At 41.3% G+C, this 16,056-nt stretch overlaps 1 protein-coding gene across 1 annotated transcript in view; it reads left to right on the top strand.

The window, feature by feature from the left end:
- KCNIP4 (potassium voltage-gated channel interacting protein 4) overlaps positions 1-16,056 on the top strand; it is a 560,465-nt gene that overhangs the window by 294,453 nt on the left and 249,956 nt on the right. The gene's annotated exons all lie outside the window — the stretch shown is intronic.

The following is a 16,056-nucleotide window of genomic DNA, read 5'->3' as shown; positions in this document are numbered from 1 at the left end:
CCCAACCATGGTGGATGGAATAGAGAAGTGCCAATGAGGGCAGGATGGGTTATTTACTCCATTTTTGCCTTTTCCCATGAGACTCGTAGACAAGGAGCACTGGGTTTCAGAAAAACATGCTCCCCAGATTTATTTTATAAGAAAAATAGTCTGTTTGGGCTGACATGTTTATATCCATACTTGGAGTTTGCAAATGCATGGAAATCTGCAGTGTCTGAGCGGAGAACTTGGCTTTGAGGCTTACCAGTTATATCTGCACAGTAGGATATAACTGCACCTTTTGTTCTCCAGTGATAGCAGAAAATATAAGATGACCCAATGCTATCTGAAATTATGATTAAAAGGAATATGCTGAGGAATTGCACATCATCTATTTCTCTCCTCAGAGTAGGGAGACACATTTAAATCCGCAAAGTTCATTCCTTAAGCAGGTATTTTAGTGTTCCAAGCCCCATTTCCATAGAAACGGTCCTGATCTTTCAGCTGTGTTATGTGTTACAGAGTTTTAAGGAACTTACCTTGAAACCAAATAACCATTTGTGAAAAAAATTTCTTTGGGGAAAAATGTCTCTATTTTAGGGCTAGAGACAGGAGTGGTTCAGAAAACAAACAAGCAGTGTTTCTTAGAGGAAGTGGTATAAGGAGATTAGTTTGGATCTCAGTGCCAAGAAATGCTTTGCTAAGAAGAAAGTACTTTAAACCATTTTTAATCTGCCAACTGCAGATAATATGTCCTCAAAGAGTGTCTATGAAAGTTAAGCAAAATAATGTGAGGACTCTTATACCATAATATCAAAGCAAAGTATGCATTCAGTAAATGACTATTGTTATTTTTAAGGCAGGTGATTTCTATGATTCTAATTCTACCCTTCCAATTTTAATCCACAGGATCTTGATCATGGAAGAGATAAAAATCAGGAAAAATCATGGCCATTTTTCTCCCTCAATATTGAGTCATTTTACTCAACATTTTAAATTCTAAATGCATATCCCCCCAACCTATTGAAATACTCAAAGCTCAAAGAGAGAAACAACAAAACAATCAGACATTAAAAGCTTTCCATTCCAGAGACCAAAGGTCTCAAAAGGCAAATTAATAATCTACTCATATCACTCAAAGACTTTTTAAAAATTTTAGTTACCTGTTACATTTTAACTTTTCTTATAAGTCATTAAACAATTTTAGAGTGTATTCTCCTAGAGAAAATTTGAAACGTATTCTCTAGTTGCATTTTAAAGTATAAAATATTTAAAGGTATTATAACATGACTGTGTTAATTAAGGGGAAATGGTATGAGCATACGAATGAATATTTGTTCCTTTGAGTGCCTTATGTCAGCAACATTCATCAGTTCATTTTCCAGTGTCTACTCTATGTCAAGTCTGCTCTCAGCTCTGGAGATAGTGAATGAAACTGATAAAAAATTCTGCCTAATGGCATTTAAAGTCAACCGAGGAAGATAAAATAAACACAGAAATATGTAGGCTTTATGACAGAGGGAAGTTTTATTTCTGGGAAGATTAAAAGGATTTGGAAGAAGGGAGAAAGAATTGGAAGTCAAAGAATGCAATTTGAGAGAGTCTTTTGGGATATATAAGTTAATAATAAGAGCCTGACTACTGCCAAGGAAAAGAGGCATGAAGAAATCTTAAAAATATTGGCACAGCTACAGGAAGCACAAGTGCAAAGGTCCTGAGGTAGCAATGTGCTTGATATGATCAAGGCACATCCAAGAGACCAGTAGAATTGGATCATATGAATAAGTGACCTAATGAGGGATGAGATTCAACATTTATCAAAAAGAATATAATGCATTTTAAATAAATTTTACCTTCAAATAAATAAGAATACTTGGAAGGTTTCGAACATGAGATTTTGTGTATTTTAACCAGTGCTTGAGAATATTTATTCTGTCTAATATTTATATATAAAGTAAAATATGACAAAGCAGGACATACATAGATGGATGACTCAGACAAAATTTTGGGGGAAAACAGGATGGTGACTCAGTCAGGAGGGTGGCAGGGAGATGCTGAGAATTGATCAGTCTCCGAAGAGTTTATGAGAAGGGCAAATTTGCTTATATGTATATGTAACCTGAAAATCTCCTGCTTGGCTTTACATAAGAAGATGCTATATACCTACCTGGAGAATTCACCTTTTGACAGGTATAGGTGGGGAGAATCCACTCAGCAAAAACATTTGACTGCAAGTGACTTGTGAATAAGTGTTCATCTGATTCTTCTACACCATTTTATCTTGGTCCTGTGGTTAATGGTGACTAAACGCTCTAGAAGTAGAGATATATACTCTGGGAAGAAGGAGTTTCCTGTACTAGCAAAGTTTAAGTTGTGATATACATGCCTGATTTCTCTCTTATCTCCCAATAGGAAGTTGTACATATATTATTCTGTCACTAAAATTATTGCTTCTTATTATTATTAACTGAATTATTATTCAGTTTCAAAATGCATGCACATGGTTTTGTTGTTGTTTCTGGGAATGTGGCATAATCCTGAACTCCTAGATCTTAGCTTAATCAGTTTCAAGTATCTAGAGATATCATCTCCTCTGTTTTCTCACAGATTTTCAGATCTGAAAATCTGTTTTCTCACAGATTTTCAGATCTCTCCAACCAGTTGGTGATATTCCTAATTTATCTTTCAAATTAGGATCTAGACTTTTGGATCAACCTCTCACTTAGTCTCTGTGTTTGCCATTCAGCCAAACACCCAGTCAGTCCTCTGTAACCTAAGCGATCTTTCTAAGGTACAATTTGCTGCTGTCATGCTTCTGCTTATAATCCGTCATTGGTTTTCTAATGCTCTCAAGATAAAACAGCCCTTTCTGCTCGCATGCTTAGACAGCCTTTGTGAACTGGGTTCTGCTTATCTCAGCAGCCTCTTATCTTGAAATACAATTTATTTTCACACAAACCTTCCACCCTGTTTCGTTGCTGCCCAAACAAACTCACACAGAGCACTGAGCTCTTGCAGTGTCTAAGATGCAGCTGGGTCTCTCTTTGTCTCAAAGAGTTGCATATACCTTTGTCTTGACATTTCATTCATCTTTGATTTTCCTTATCTATAATACCTTCACTCAGATAATATTTATTTTTCCCAGCAAAATTTTCCTAACTCAAGAGTGGGTCAGGAGTCTTCCACGCTGATCTAGTAGCGTTCTCAGTACAATATTAAATAACTGTAGGGTCTGCGAGACATTTTTCACTCTTCATTGGACTATACGCATCAAGACAGGCACAACTATCTCACTTGACAGTGTCTCCAGACCCCGGGTCAATGTGCAGACATATTGGATGCCTTAAAAAATATGTGTACAGAGTTGTCAGACATTGGATGGAAGACCAAAGGAATCATAGTTGGTCCAGAACTGTGGCTGGCTCATCATTAAATGTATATGCATGAGACTTAGTTCAATTCACACCATGTAACAATAACAAAGTTTCCACTCAAACAACATCTTTCCCTTTCTCCCCTACATTCCACTTGGATGCATGGATACACATGCCACATGTACAAAAACACCCCCTTCCCATATGCATAAACACACAACATATTCACCATGCCCTGAGCTACTTAGTGCCAGCATCATATATTTCTCTAGCACGTGATTCTGTTTCTTTTTTTTTGGGGGGGGGGTTACACCGGGTGATGCACAGGGGTTACTCCTGGCTCTACATTCAGGAATTACTCCTGGCAGTCCATATGGTATGCTAAGAATCGAACCTGAGTCGGATGCATGCAAGGCAAATGCCTTACCTGCTGTGATATCGCTCCAGCCCCACGTGATTCTGTTTCTACAGTTAGCCTAATGATCAGTCTTCCTTTGCAGTTCTCACTTCCATTGACGCATAAACATACCCTTGCTTAGGTTTCATTAGACAATCAGTCTTGCATGTCGCTTCTTCTGATCCTAGAAATAATTTCTTGAACTAAATTCTCTCTATAAATTTTATTACCTCCATCTTCCTACACATTTCTGTTTCTAGTACCATCCAGGGATGACTCAGGGTGATTGTCTGAACCCCAAAGATTTTCTCCTAAGAGCACACTAGATCACAAATAAGAGTTTCTAGTGTGCTTCTGTACTAGTTTATCTGCCTTCTGACTATAATTTATTAACCCAGAAACATCTGCCTGACCCAAGGAGGGTCTTTTGTCCCGAAGTCTGATAGGTTTGAGTCCAGAAGACCTGGGGATCAAGCATGGAATGGGAAATTTCTCAAGTAGAAGTTCTTGTCATTTCCAGAGCAGCCTTCATTCTATACCTTCCTAGCTCTTGCTTGTTTAATTCTATCTTTAAGTTCATGAGTAATCACAGCATCATTTCAATACATTTTCAAAGATTTAGTCCATTCAGTAGTCAGAGTCTGAAGTGTTGTGATATATTTTTTTTTGTTTTTGACAATCACCTTTGATGCTCCCTCTCCCTTCTTTGCTTCAGACTCTTCTGTTAGGTTTTATCTTTGCGTCTCTCATAGCACCATCCTTTTCAGCAACCCAATATATCTACTGGCTCAGGTAGGCCCTTGCAATTGCCTCCCCATTGGCTTTCTCTCTGGATTCTTTCCGTTTTCATTGTTTTGGTTACTTTTGTTTTTATTATTGCCATTAAGGTAAACAGAATAACACTGCTATGCCACTCCCCTGTCCATAAATCCTTATCAACGCTTCATCATCCAACTCTCACAAATGCTTGTGAGAATTCAGAGTACAACCTCTCTGCATTTTCAGTCTAGTGAACCTTAATACTAAAAAAAAAAACTCTTGAACTTTAATACTAAAAAAAAAGAGATAAGTTTCTTGCTAATCTCTGAGGCTGAATGCTGCTGAGATAATTCGTCCTGTTTCAGATGCATGAATGACAGCATAAACCCATCTTATGCTAGTCAGAAATTCATTCATTCATTCTCAATTAATTATGAAAATTCTCTAATTACCAAGCACTCTCCCAAGTGATGACATAGTTTGATAAATAAGGTAAGCAGCCTGTAAAGGGTAAATACTGAATGAAGAATAAATAAAGAAGGATTCTATATAAGAGAAGAAACTGAGAAACTCCAGCTCTGCTTCTAATTATTTTTTACTGCTAAAATGAAACTTGATCTAGCTTACATCTTCTAAATCATTAAAGGTGCCTTTTCAACAATTTTTTCAATGTCATTTTGAAGAAATTGGAAACCCAAGAACAGTTTTGTTCGTTTCCTGTTCAAAGGCAAGGATATTTTCCTGTGTACTAAACACAAACACATGTATGTACACAGGTTATCTAAAAGTTGTGGTTCCTGATGAAGTGGGGTCTATATTCATGAACTTTATTTAAGTTTATCTTTCCTATAAGAAAATATTGAGAATGTTTAATAAGGACACTATTATTTAAATTGGTGTTTCCTGTTAAGTTTACTTTATATATGGCAACCATATGGTACAGAGAATAAAGATTTCTCCCCAAAAAGCCCATATGCTAATGGACACAATATAGGCAAGTTTGGGAGAGATGGTTCGAGGGTTAATGGTGCTGAGCAAAGCATATAGTAGTTGATAAGTGTCTGCCACTGGCATGCAGGGTGGGGCATAAAAGGCATTCATCCTCTAAATGCTAGTTCTCTGGTATAACTGTCTCAGAAAGGGCACCCAGAGTTCACACTCAGGTCTTCACAAAGTAGGCCCATTTGGGGGTAGAGAGATAGTACAGTGGTTAAGGCACATACCTTGCATGTGGCTAAACAGATTTCATCCCTAGCACCACATGGTCCCCTGAGCACCACTGAGGTATCCCATCTAACCTGGGAGTGCTGCATCTTCAGAAACTGGTTGTCCAGGAATCACTGTGAGAGGCTTCGGGGAATGCTGATCACAGTTAAGGAAGCCCTCCTCCACCCCCTCAAAAATGGAGGAAGTGTTAACCAACCAGAGGCATAGTACAGCAGATAGGGCACTTGCTTTGCACCCAGTAGACCCAGGTTTGATCACCAGAACCCCATATGGTCCCCCCAAACACCACCAGGAGTGGTTCTTCAGTGTAGAGCCAGGAGGAAGCTCCAATCCCCACCAGATATAGCCCCAAACCAAATCCAAACAATATCGTAACAGCAAAATTCAAGGAAATTCATTCTTTCCTGAAACCATCTCAAAGAAATCATCCCTGCTGAATGCTTTGACCTTAGCATGGTAATAACCATTCTGGAATGTTAACTTTCCAAATCATAAGTGAGTAAGTTCATGTGGTTCTTGAAAATCAGTCCTAGCAGTGTCTGATGTGTGGGCACTAACCCTGATCACATTCACCAATGTATCCGGGCATGGACAGTATTGGCCCAACTTTCTCAATTTATGCATCTTCCTTCTCTCATGGACTGTTTTGCTTTACCTATAAGAAATCTCTCTTTTCCATATAGCTCATGATCTCTCCTTACTTGTATTTTAAACATTCTCTCTTAGTTCCCTCTTCTGATGGAAGGAACACTGGAGCAAGGAAAGCTCTGAAAACCTTGGTGTGAATCCTGGGTATTGTATCTAAGATAACTATATTATTATTATTATTATTATATAATTTATAAGTTAATTATATACCATTAATATGTATATACTTATATAATTCTACATAATCAGGGATGCCACTGGCATGCAGGGTGGGGCATAAAAGGCATTCATCCTCTAAATGCTAGTTCTCTGGTATAACTGTCTCAGAAGGGCACCCAGGATTCACACCCAGGTCTTCACAAAGTAGGCCCGTTTGGGGGTGGAGAGATAGTACAGTGGTTAAGGCACATACCTTGTATGTGGCTAAACAGATTTCATCCCTAGCACCACATGGTCCCTTGATTAGATCACTATCACTATAATTCTGTTCATCAATTTTCTCGAGCGGGCACCAGTAGCATCTCCATCCATCTCTGTTACATGATAGTGCAGCCCGATGGCATAACGGAGGCTCTTTCAGGGTCAGGGTAATGAGGATCATCATTGTTACTGTTTTTGGCATATCGAGTATGCCACGGGTAGTTTGCCAGGGTCTGTCATGCAGGCGGGATACTCTCAGTAGCTTGCCGGGCTCTCCAAGAAGGATAGAGGCTTTTGGGGCAGCCTCTAATCACCTTTACAGGTGTTCCCAGTCAAGCATATATGCGGGCTGTATACTCTCAGTAGCCTGCTGGGTTCTCTGAGAGCGAGAACTCGACAATAAGAGGTCAAGCTTCCAGGAGCTTGTTTTTTTTAGTCTCTGAATCTTGGCTGTTGATGGGGTTACATGGCAGTTGGTGGGTGTAACTGTCTAACTACTGGAAGATGGGGGATCTGGGTGGAGGAGGCCCAGTCCCGAGCCAAGCAGGCTTGGAGATCTCAACCCCAGGTCTCGCACACCTGGTTTTCCCTGCTGACTCCTTCATGCATGAGGCTTGTCCGAGTGTGTGGAGAGTGGTCTTAGCGTGGCTGTGGCTGGGTCCCGGAGGTCCTCAACTGCTGGGGTTCTGTTCAGGGCAGAGAGGGAAACTCAACCCGCCCCCCTCCAAGGAGCCCCAGGTGAGGACAGCCAGGCGTGGGGCTCAGGAGACTCTGTGTTGTTCTCTTCCAGAAGATATTAGATATCATTATATATTATTCACGGTCCTCCCATTGTTCATCGATTTGCTTGAGTGGGCCCAGTAACGTCTCCATCATGAGACTTGTTGTTACTGTGTTTGGCATATCGAGTATGTCACGGGTAGCTTGCCAGGCTCTGCTGTGCGGGCAAGATGCTCTCGGTAGCTTGCCGGGCTCTCCGAGAGGGGCGGAGGAATCAAACTCGGGTCGGCCATGTTGGCTAAGTGCAAGGCAAATGCCCTACCGCTGTGCTATATGTATATTATCATATAGCCTTATTTTTTATACTCAGGCCTCATATGCTATGACCCTATTGATGAAGAAAAATTACTCCACTGATAGTTGAATGTATGTATTCATGCATATGTGACTGCATACTTGAAAAAAGAAGAAAAAATACATAGGGAAAGACTGAAAACATAAGAGGAGTCAGAAATATTTCTGAGGAGAATCTTGAGAAATACATGGAAAAAGATATTCTTTCCATCTACTCCCTACACTCTTTATAAGCTAAAAGGTGGTCCAGATAATCTGGAGATCTAGAGTGCACTTAAGAGTACCCCAGTGAGCTCTCTTCTGAAGTGGGGCTGGGCAACCAGTGAGCCAGTGCAGTTCTGCAACAGCACCCATGTCTCTAGGAATCTTGCACTTAAAACTGGAGAGAACCAAGTGGATGTGATGCTGACTCCGTGGCATTTAAACCCAGCCCAGGGGAACAGGAGAGCATCATAAGAGCAAAGCCAAGGGGTGGAGCGAGAGCACAGCGGGTAGGGCATTTGCCTTGCATGCGGCCAACCCAGGTTTGATTCCAAGCATTCCATGTGGTCCCTCGAGCACCGCCAGGAGTGATTCCTGAGTACAGAGCCAGGAGGAACCCCTGAGCATCGTCAGGTGTGACCCAAAAAGAGGAAAACAAAGAACAAACCCAAGAGCCAGTGCAACACCCACAGCGATGCCATTAGTTGCACCTCGAAAACCACCTACTCTCTTTCCAACATTATTTGAAGCTACAGTTGAGAACATGGAGCTGAAGAAATACTCTGTACATCCAGCTACAGGGGCTTCCACAATTTTGTAGCAGGAAGATGGGACTAATGGAGGAGAAATGAACCTCACCACATCTTGTATCTGCTGATTCTCTCCCTTGCCCACAGTCCTATGCAGAACTGGGTGATACCTCCCTTCCTTGGCAGGGACTTTCTCAGAGTCTCACCAGTAGACATGAGACCAGAGTCAGGTCTGGATTTGAGCATCTCACAGTGGCTAGACAGAGGGTCACTTGGTTGGCCCTTCTCCTTCTTTTCCTCTCTTCTCCCTCCAGATTTTCTTCTACCTCTTTCCCTTTGATTCACTTCCCTCATTTTATTTTTCTTGGCCTCTTTCCCAAGAGAGAGGTAGTTCAAACTGAACATTTACACATCAGTTTGAGGCTAAGGATGTTGTCACTGTCACTGTCCTCCCGTTGTTCATCGATTTGCTCAAGCAGGCCCAATAACACTGTGAGACTTCTTGTTACTGTGTATGGCATATCGAATACGTCATGGGTAGCTTGTCAGGCTTTGCCGCGCGGGCAAGATACTCTCGGTAGCTTGCCGGACTCTTTGAGAGGGGTGGAACAATCGAAGGTGAAGGAATGGAACTCAGGTCGACAGGGTGGGCCGCATGCAAGGCAAATGCCCTAGCTGCTGTGCTATCGCTCCTGCCCAGGCTAAGGATACACAGTAAAATATCTTTCCAGAGGAGAATATATAATTAATTTATTTTTTAAATTATAGTTAAGTACACATGGTTACAGTGGTCTTAACATTCATTATATTAATGTACAGGGTGATTGCACACACACAGACACACATACACAACAACAACAACTACTACCCCAAAGTTCCCAAGACCTACACCATTATATTTAATCCTGAATTTCAGATTTGAAATCATACTTCTGTTTGAATAACAAGCCAGAATTAAACAATACACAACCCAGGCGTCTTTATATAACCCCAACACCTCCACCCTTACAGCATCCAGATGTCAGAAAACTGACTCCAGAGGGAGAATTCCTCAAGTCTGAACTACTGGTCACTTATGAGACATGCGGGAAGGAATAACTTTTTCATTCAGAGATTGCTGGCATGCAAACTGAACTAAGAAAGATGGATTTGTTGAATTAAAGGCACACTGCTTTTACTATTTTATTACACTTAAGTTCATAGAAAAGACGTCACTTTATTTTTTTTGATATTTTGTTCAAAACCGGAAATTAGCTCACTTTTTACTTCGTCTTTCCCATCTGACAGTTTCTATTACACTTTTTTTTTCTTTCTTTTTTTTTTTTAACAGTTGTAGATTTACAATTATTTCTGCTTGGGTTTCGATTATACAATGATCAGATACCCATCCCTCCACCAATGCCCATTTTCCACCACCATGGATAATACCCCCCCACCCCCATCACCCCATCACCCCTGCCTCTGTGGCAGGGCAATCCCCTGCGTTCTCTCTCTCCTTTTGGGTGTTGTGGTCTGCAAAAGAGGCATTGAGTGGCAAACATGTTCAGTCCATAGTCTACTTTCGACATGCATCTCCCCTCCTGGGAGGATCCTCCAAACACCCTTTATTTGGTGCTCCCTTCTCTATCTGAACTGCCCTTTCCTCTAGGATACCCGGCTGGCCTCTAAGTTATGGAGTAATCCTCCTGGTGCTGATCTCAGCTATTCTTGGGTATTAATCTCATATTTTGTTACTTTATATCCCCCAGATGAATGCAATCTTTCTATGTCTATCCCTCTCTTTCTGACTCATTTCACTTAGCATGATACTTTCCATATTGTACCACTTGTATGTAAATTTCATGACTTCATCTTTTCTAACAGCTACATAGTACTCCATTGTGTAGATGTACCAAAGTTTCTTTAACCAGTCATCTGTTCTTGGGCATTCAGGTTTCTTCCAGTTTCTGGCTATTGTAAAGAGTGCTGCAATGAACAAACAAGTGCAGATGTCACTTCGACTATACATATTTGCCTCTCTGGGATATATTCCCAGGAGTGGTATTGCTGGGTCAAATGGGAGCTCAATTTCTAATTTTTTGAGAATCGTCCATACTGTTTTCCAGAAGGACTGAACCAGTCGACATTCCCACCAACAGTGAAGGAGTGTCCCTTTCTCGCCACATCCACGCCAGCATTGGTTGCTTTTGTTCTTTTGAATGTGGGCCAGTCTCTGAGGTGTGAGATGGTATCTCATTGTGGTTTTGATCTGCATCTCCCTGATGATTAATGATGTAGAGCATTTTCTCATGTGCTTTTTTGCCATTCGGATTTCTTCTTTGAGAAAGTTTCTGTTCATTTCATTGCCCCATTTTTGGATGGGGTTGGATGTTTTCTTCTTGTGGAGTTTAACCAGTATTTTGTATATCCTGGATATCAACCTCTTGTCAGATGTGTATTCGATGAATATCCTTTCCCATTCTGTAGACTAACACGTCACTTTTAAGCAGTTAAACTCAGAACTTTATATGTAGTTTAACAACAAAACAAGAAGTTTGAGTTTCTAGGTATGGTAAATTGTGGGGAAGACACTAGGAAATTAGAAAGAAGATGCTAAAGGAAGATTAGGGTATTTTAGTTAGGCTTGTTTTATTTATTTGGTTTGGGGGCCATGCCCAGTGGTGCTCAGGCCTTAGTTCTGTCTCTGTACTCAGGGATTATGGGCTGGGGGCTCCACATGGAGTGCTGGGGTTAGAACCCACGTTGGCCATACACAAGGCAAGTTCCCAGCCCTCTGTCCTACCCCTCCAGTCCATGTTTCAGTTTGGTTTATATATGCAAACTCATCTCAGTCCTGACTCTGAGTCCTCAGACAGGACTAGCAGAGACAGCTCTGCAAAGAGAAAAGTACACCACCCTCACAAAAGGACATTAGCTTTTAGGTCGATAAAAAGAAAACAGATCTCTTATGCTTCTGCCCAATTTCAATTGCCTTCAGCTCAACATATTTCTAATGTCAAAGTCACATGTTTTCAGTGGCATATTCTGATCTCCATAACCTGGAAGAGTCACTAGAGCTTATTTCATGTTTGTTTTTACATCTGTAAAATAGGGTGGACAATATTACCTACCCTTTAGGACACTGTATTTGCTTCTTGAGATTGTTTAAATTATATACACAGTCCACTATCTTGTGTGGTAGGGGTTAATACCATTCCACTTAGTATCAATAAGATAATCAGTATTATTATATTTAATAATTGTCACATTAAAAGCTAATTCAGTGTGTTGTGTGTCAGCACATTTTAGAGAGAGCACATTAAAAAACTTTTTGATATGAGTCAAAATAATGTCTCATATTAAAATTAGTGAACCCAGACATTCACTGTTTAAGCCAGAAAAGCAAAGGAAAGGAGGTTAAAACAGATTTTCATTTGAATGTGGGCCAGTCTCTGTGGTGTGAAATGATATCTCATTGTTGTTTTGATCTGCATCTCCCTGATGAGAACAAAAGCAACCTGTGTTGGCGTGGATGTGGCCAGAAAGGGACCTTCCTTCACTGCTGGTGGGAATGCCAACTGGTTCAACCGTTTTGGAAAACAGTATGGACTACTCTCAAAAAATTAGAAATCGAGCTCCCATTTGACCCAGCAATACCACTCCTGGGAATATACCACGGAGAGGCTAAAAAGTAGAGTCGAAGTGACATCTGCACTTGTTTGTTCATTGCAGCACTGTTTACAATAGCTAGAATCTGGAAAAAACCTGAGTGCCCGAGAACAGATGACTGGTTAAAGAAACTTTGGTACATCTACACAATGGAGTACTATGTAGCAGTTAGAAAAAATGAAGTCATGAAATTTACATACAAGTGGTATTACATGGAAAATATTATACTAAGCGAAATGAGTCAGAAAGAGAGGAACAGACATAGAAAGATTGCATTCATCTGGGCAACATAAAGTAACAAAATAAGAGACTAACACCCAAGAACAGCTGTGATAAATACCAGGTTGTTCATTCCATGGCTTAGAGGCCAGCCGCACACTCTAGGGGTAAAGGCAACTCAGAGAAGGGAACACCAAATAAAGGGTGCTCGGAAGATCTGCCCAGGATGGGAGATGCCTGCTGAAAGTAGTCTATGGACAAAACATGATTGCTGTCAATGTCTCTTCTGCAGACCACAGCACCCAAAAGGAGATATAGAACAAAAGTGAGTGCCCTGCCACAGAGGCAGGGTGGGACGGGGGCTGGGGGGGGTGGGAAGGATACTTGGATTGGTGGGGGTGGAGAATGGGTACTGGTAGTGGGATGGGTACTCGATCATTGTATAACTGAAACCCAAGCACAACAACTTGTTAGTCTACAACTGTACCTCGTGGTGTTTAACAACAACAACAACAACAAAAACAAATTTTCAAAAAACAATAAATCAGAAGGAAAAGTTTCTACTTGTATTTCCAAATATTTTGCCAGTTTGAATACATGAAGAGCATACACTGTGCACATCATTTTCATAAAATAATCAGAACTTTTTTTGAGCTATATTAGTACAGTATTGTAAAGATTCTTTGGCTGGATATTTTTGTGTGGAGAGGATGCTGCTGGACGACACCTGATTGTGTTCATGGCTCATTCTTCATTCTGTGCTCAAGGATCACTCCTGACAATACTCAGGGGACCTTATGTGGTACACAGGTATCAAATCCAAGCTGGCCACATGCAAAACAAGTGCTTTATACCCTGTGTTGTCTCCCTAATTCTTAGTGCAAGATACTTAAGGAAGTCACTACCCCATCTTCCCCTGCCTCATGGACACAGTTATCTTACAGATTCAGTTCTTGAAACCCGAAGGCTAGGTGTTTGCTTGTCTAATGGCTGTCCTCATACATATTTTACAGAAGCCCATTCCAGACACGTTTACTCACCTTTAGAAAATGAGCCTAACTCTATATATCAAGAGATCAGTGAAAAAAATAGTGCTGAATTATTCTAAACATATAAAGGGAGAAAAATGCATTTGCAAATTAGCAAGGCAATATTTGAATTCTGGCTCTGTGACTTGCCAGCTATGTGGCCTTGATCGTATCACTTAACGTCTTTGTATCTTATTTTTTTCTACTATAGTACGGAATAGTGATGAATTAAAAGAGATAGTTATAGTTGTTTTAACCTAGTTAAATCTATAGTTAACTTCCTAGTTTTATAGCACAGCAGGTAAGGCGTTTGCCTTACAAGCGGCCAACATGGCCGACCCGAGTTCGATTCCTCCGCCCCTCTCGGAGAGCCCGGCAAGCTACCGAGAGTATTCGATATGCCAGACACAGTAACAACAAAGTCTCCAATGGAGATGTTACTGGGCCCACTCGAGCAAATCGACAATCAACGGGAGGGCCTTTACCATTACCTTTATTTTATAAAACTTATCTCTATAAGCATTGGTAGACATTCTGAAGAATGGTTGCCATAAAAGCTCCTTTCCCACATCTCCTGAGATGTACTTTTCCTGCACAGCTGACTTATTATAGAGCCGAACGCAATGTGTTTATATATGGAGTTAGGAAGATATTTCCTATCAACAAATTATTAAAAAAAAGAGCTGGTATAAATGTCTATTTGATGATATGAGTATATTAGTGATGGCCAGAAGAAAAGAATACTCCTGGGAGCATAAGGCAGGGATGAGGGGATAAGTAGTGTTCACGAAAGTGTGAGGAGCAGCAGAGGTGGGGTAATAATTGGGTCAAGAAGTGTCAAGTCACTTCATCCTTCTAATAAGAGCTTTCTAAAGAATTGGCACTTCTGTCATTTTCCCATCCACAGCTACCATGTGTTAAACAGGGGAACACAGGGCTGAGTTCATCTCTTCACACTCCCAGCTCAATCGCACGTCAGCCCTGAACAGGAGGCAGGAGCACCCCCATCTTGAACAAGTCAAGATTCAGAGAGGAGCCATTTTTCCAAGGGCCACAGTAAGCCAATGACCTAACTGGGATTTGATTTCAACTGAGATTGCTTTACCCCAAAGTTGGTGTATGACACACTGTTTTTAACAGTGATGAATGCTACTATTCCTATTTTGCTGTGTTTTCCTTGGGCAGAGAGGGATTGTGGAAGGCCACACTAGTCATGCTCAGAACTTCCTCCTGGCCTGCACTCAGGGATCACTCCTGGCAGTGGGTGGGCAGCCAGGTGTGGCATCAGGCTCTACTGCATGCCAGGCAAGTGCCATGACTTCTGTACTATCTCTCCTGCCTAGATGAACTATGTAAGGTGAACTGTGTAAGGTGCTCGCCTTGCATGAGGCTAGCCTTGATGGCTCCCTTTTGTACAGGCTTCTGCTACCGACACTTTCCTTTTCCCAGGCGGAATGAATTTTCCCTTCTTGTTCTCCAGCTGGGCTGGAGCAATAGCACAACGGGTAGGGCGTTTGCCTTGCTTACAGCCAACCTGAGTTCGATTCTTCCTCCCCCCTCCACCCCCCCCGCCCCATCTCAGAGAGCCTGGCAAGCTTCCGAGAGTATTCCGCCTGCATGGCAAAGCCTGGTAAGCTACCCATGACGTATTCAATATGCCAAAAACAGTAACAACAAGTCTCACAATTTGTTGTGAGGTGTACTGGTGCCCACTCGAGAAAGTAGATGAACAACGGGAGGACAGTGCTACAGTTCTCCAGCTGTCCACTGCCGAGAAACCTAGCCCAGCATCACGTGTATTTATTGTGTGTGCTAGACTCTATAACTGCTTCTCCTATTAGCCTGAAAGCCCCCAAGGAATAAGTTTGAAAGTGATTTTCCATTTAACCATTCACATAGACTTTCTAACTCCTAGCACCAATAAATAAATATGAATGAATACCTTTACCCATTTAGTACTGTGTCCATGGCTTTGATAAATAAGCTAAACTCTTTAAACATAATGTTCCTCGCCACCAAATGGGGAGCCTGAGAGATAGATCAACTGTGCAAGGTGCTCGCCTTGCATGTGGCTAACCCTGGTGTAATCTGCAGCACTTCCGTGAGTGGTCTCTCAGCATAGCCTGGTGTAGCCCAAACCAGCCTCATTCTCAAAAAGTAAAATGAGAATGATCCATAGCCTTCCTATATAAACTGTGTGAGGATGAGAACATGGTTGACATGTCACCACGCAATGTAGGGGTCCTACTCAATACTGAGTAATTGTTAACTATCATTACCATGACAGTTAACATGGTAATGATAGTTAAGGTGATCAGCCCCTCACCTTTAGAGACTAAAAGCATTTCAGAGCAGTGAAATGTCAACACCAAGGAAGAAATGGAATCAAAATGTCCCTGGGGTGGACTATAATATTCTTTTTTTTGTGGGGGTAGGGTTTGGGAGCTGCACCCACCTGAGCTTAGGAATCATTCCTGGCTGTGCAGTCAGATGTCACGACTAGTAAGTAAGGGATCAAACAGGTTCCACCTCACTGTATTATCTCTGCGGCT

Source organism: Sorex fumeus, unplaced genomic scaffold (assembly GCF_029834395.1).
Source record: "Sorex fumeus unplaced genomic scaffold, SorFum_2.1 ptg000077l, whole genome shotgun sequence".
In the NCBI taxonomy this organism is placed as follows: domain Eukaryota; kingdom Metazoa; phylum Chordata; class Mammalia; order Eulipotyphla; family Soricidae; genus Sorex; species Sorex fumeus.
The sequence above is the reverse complement of the archived record's forward strand: the minus strand, read 5'-3'. Positions and strand labels throughout refer to the sequence as shown.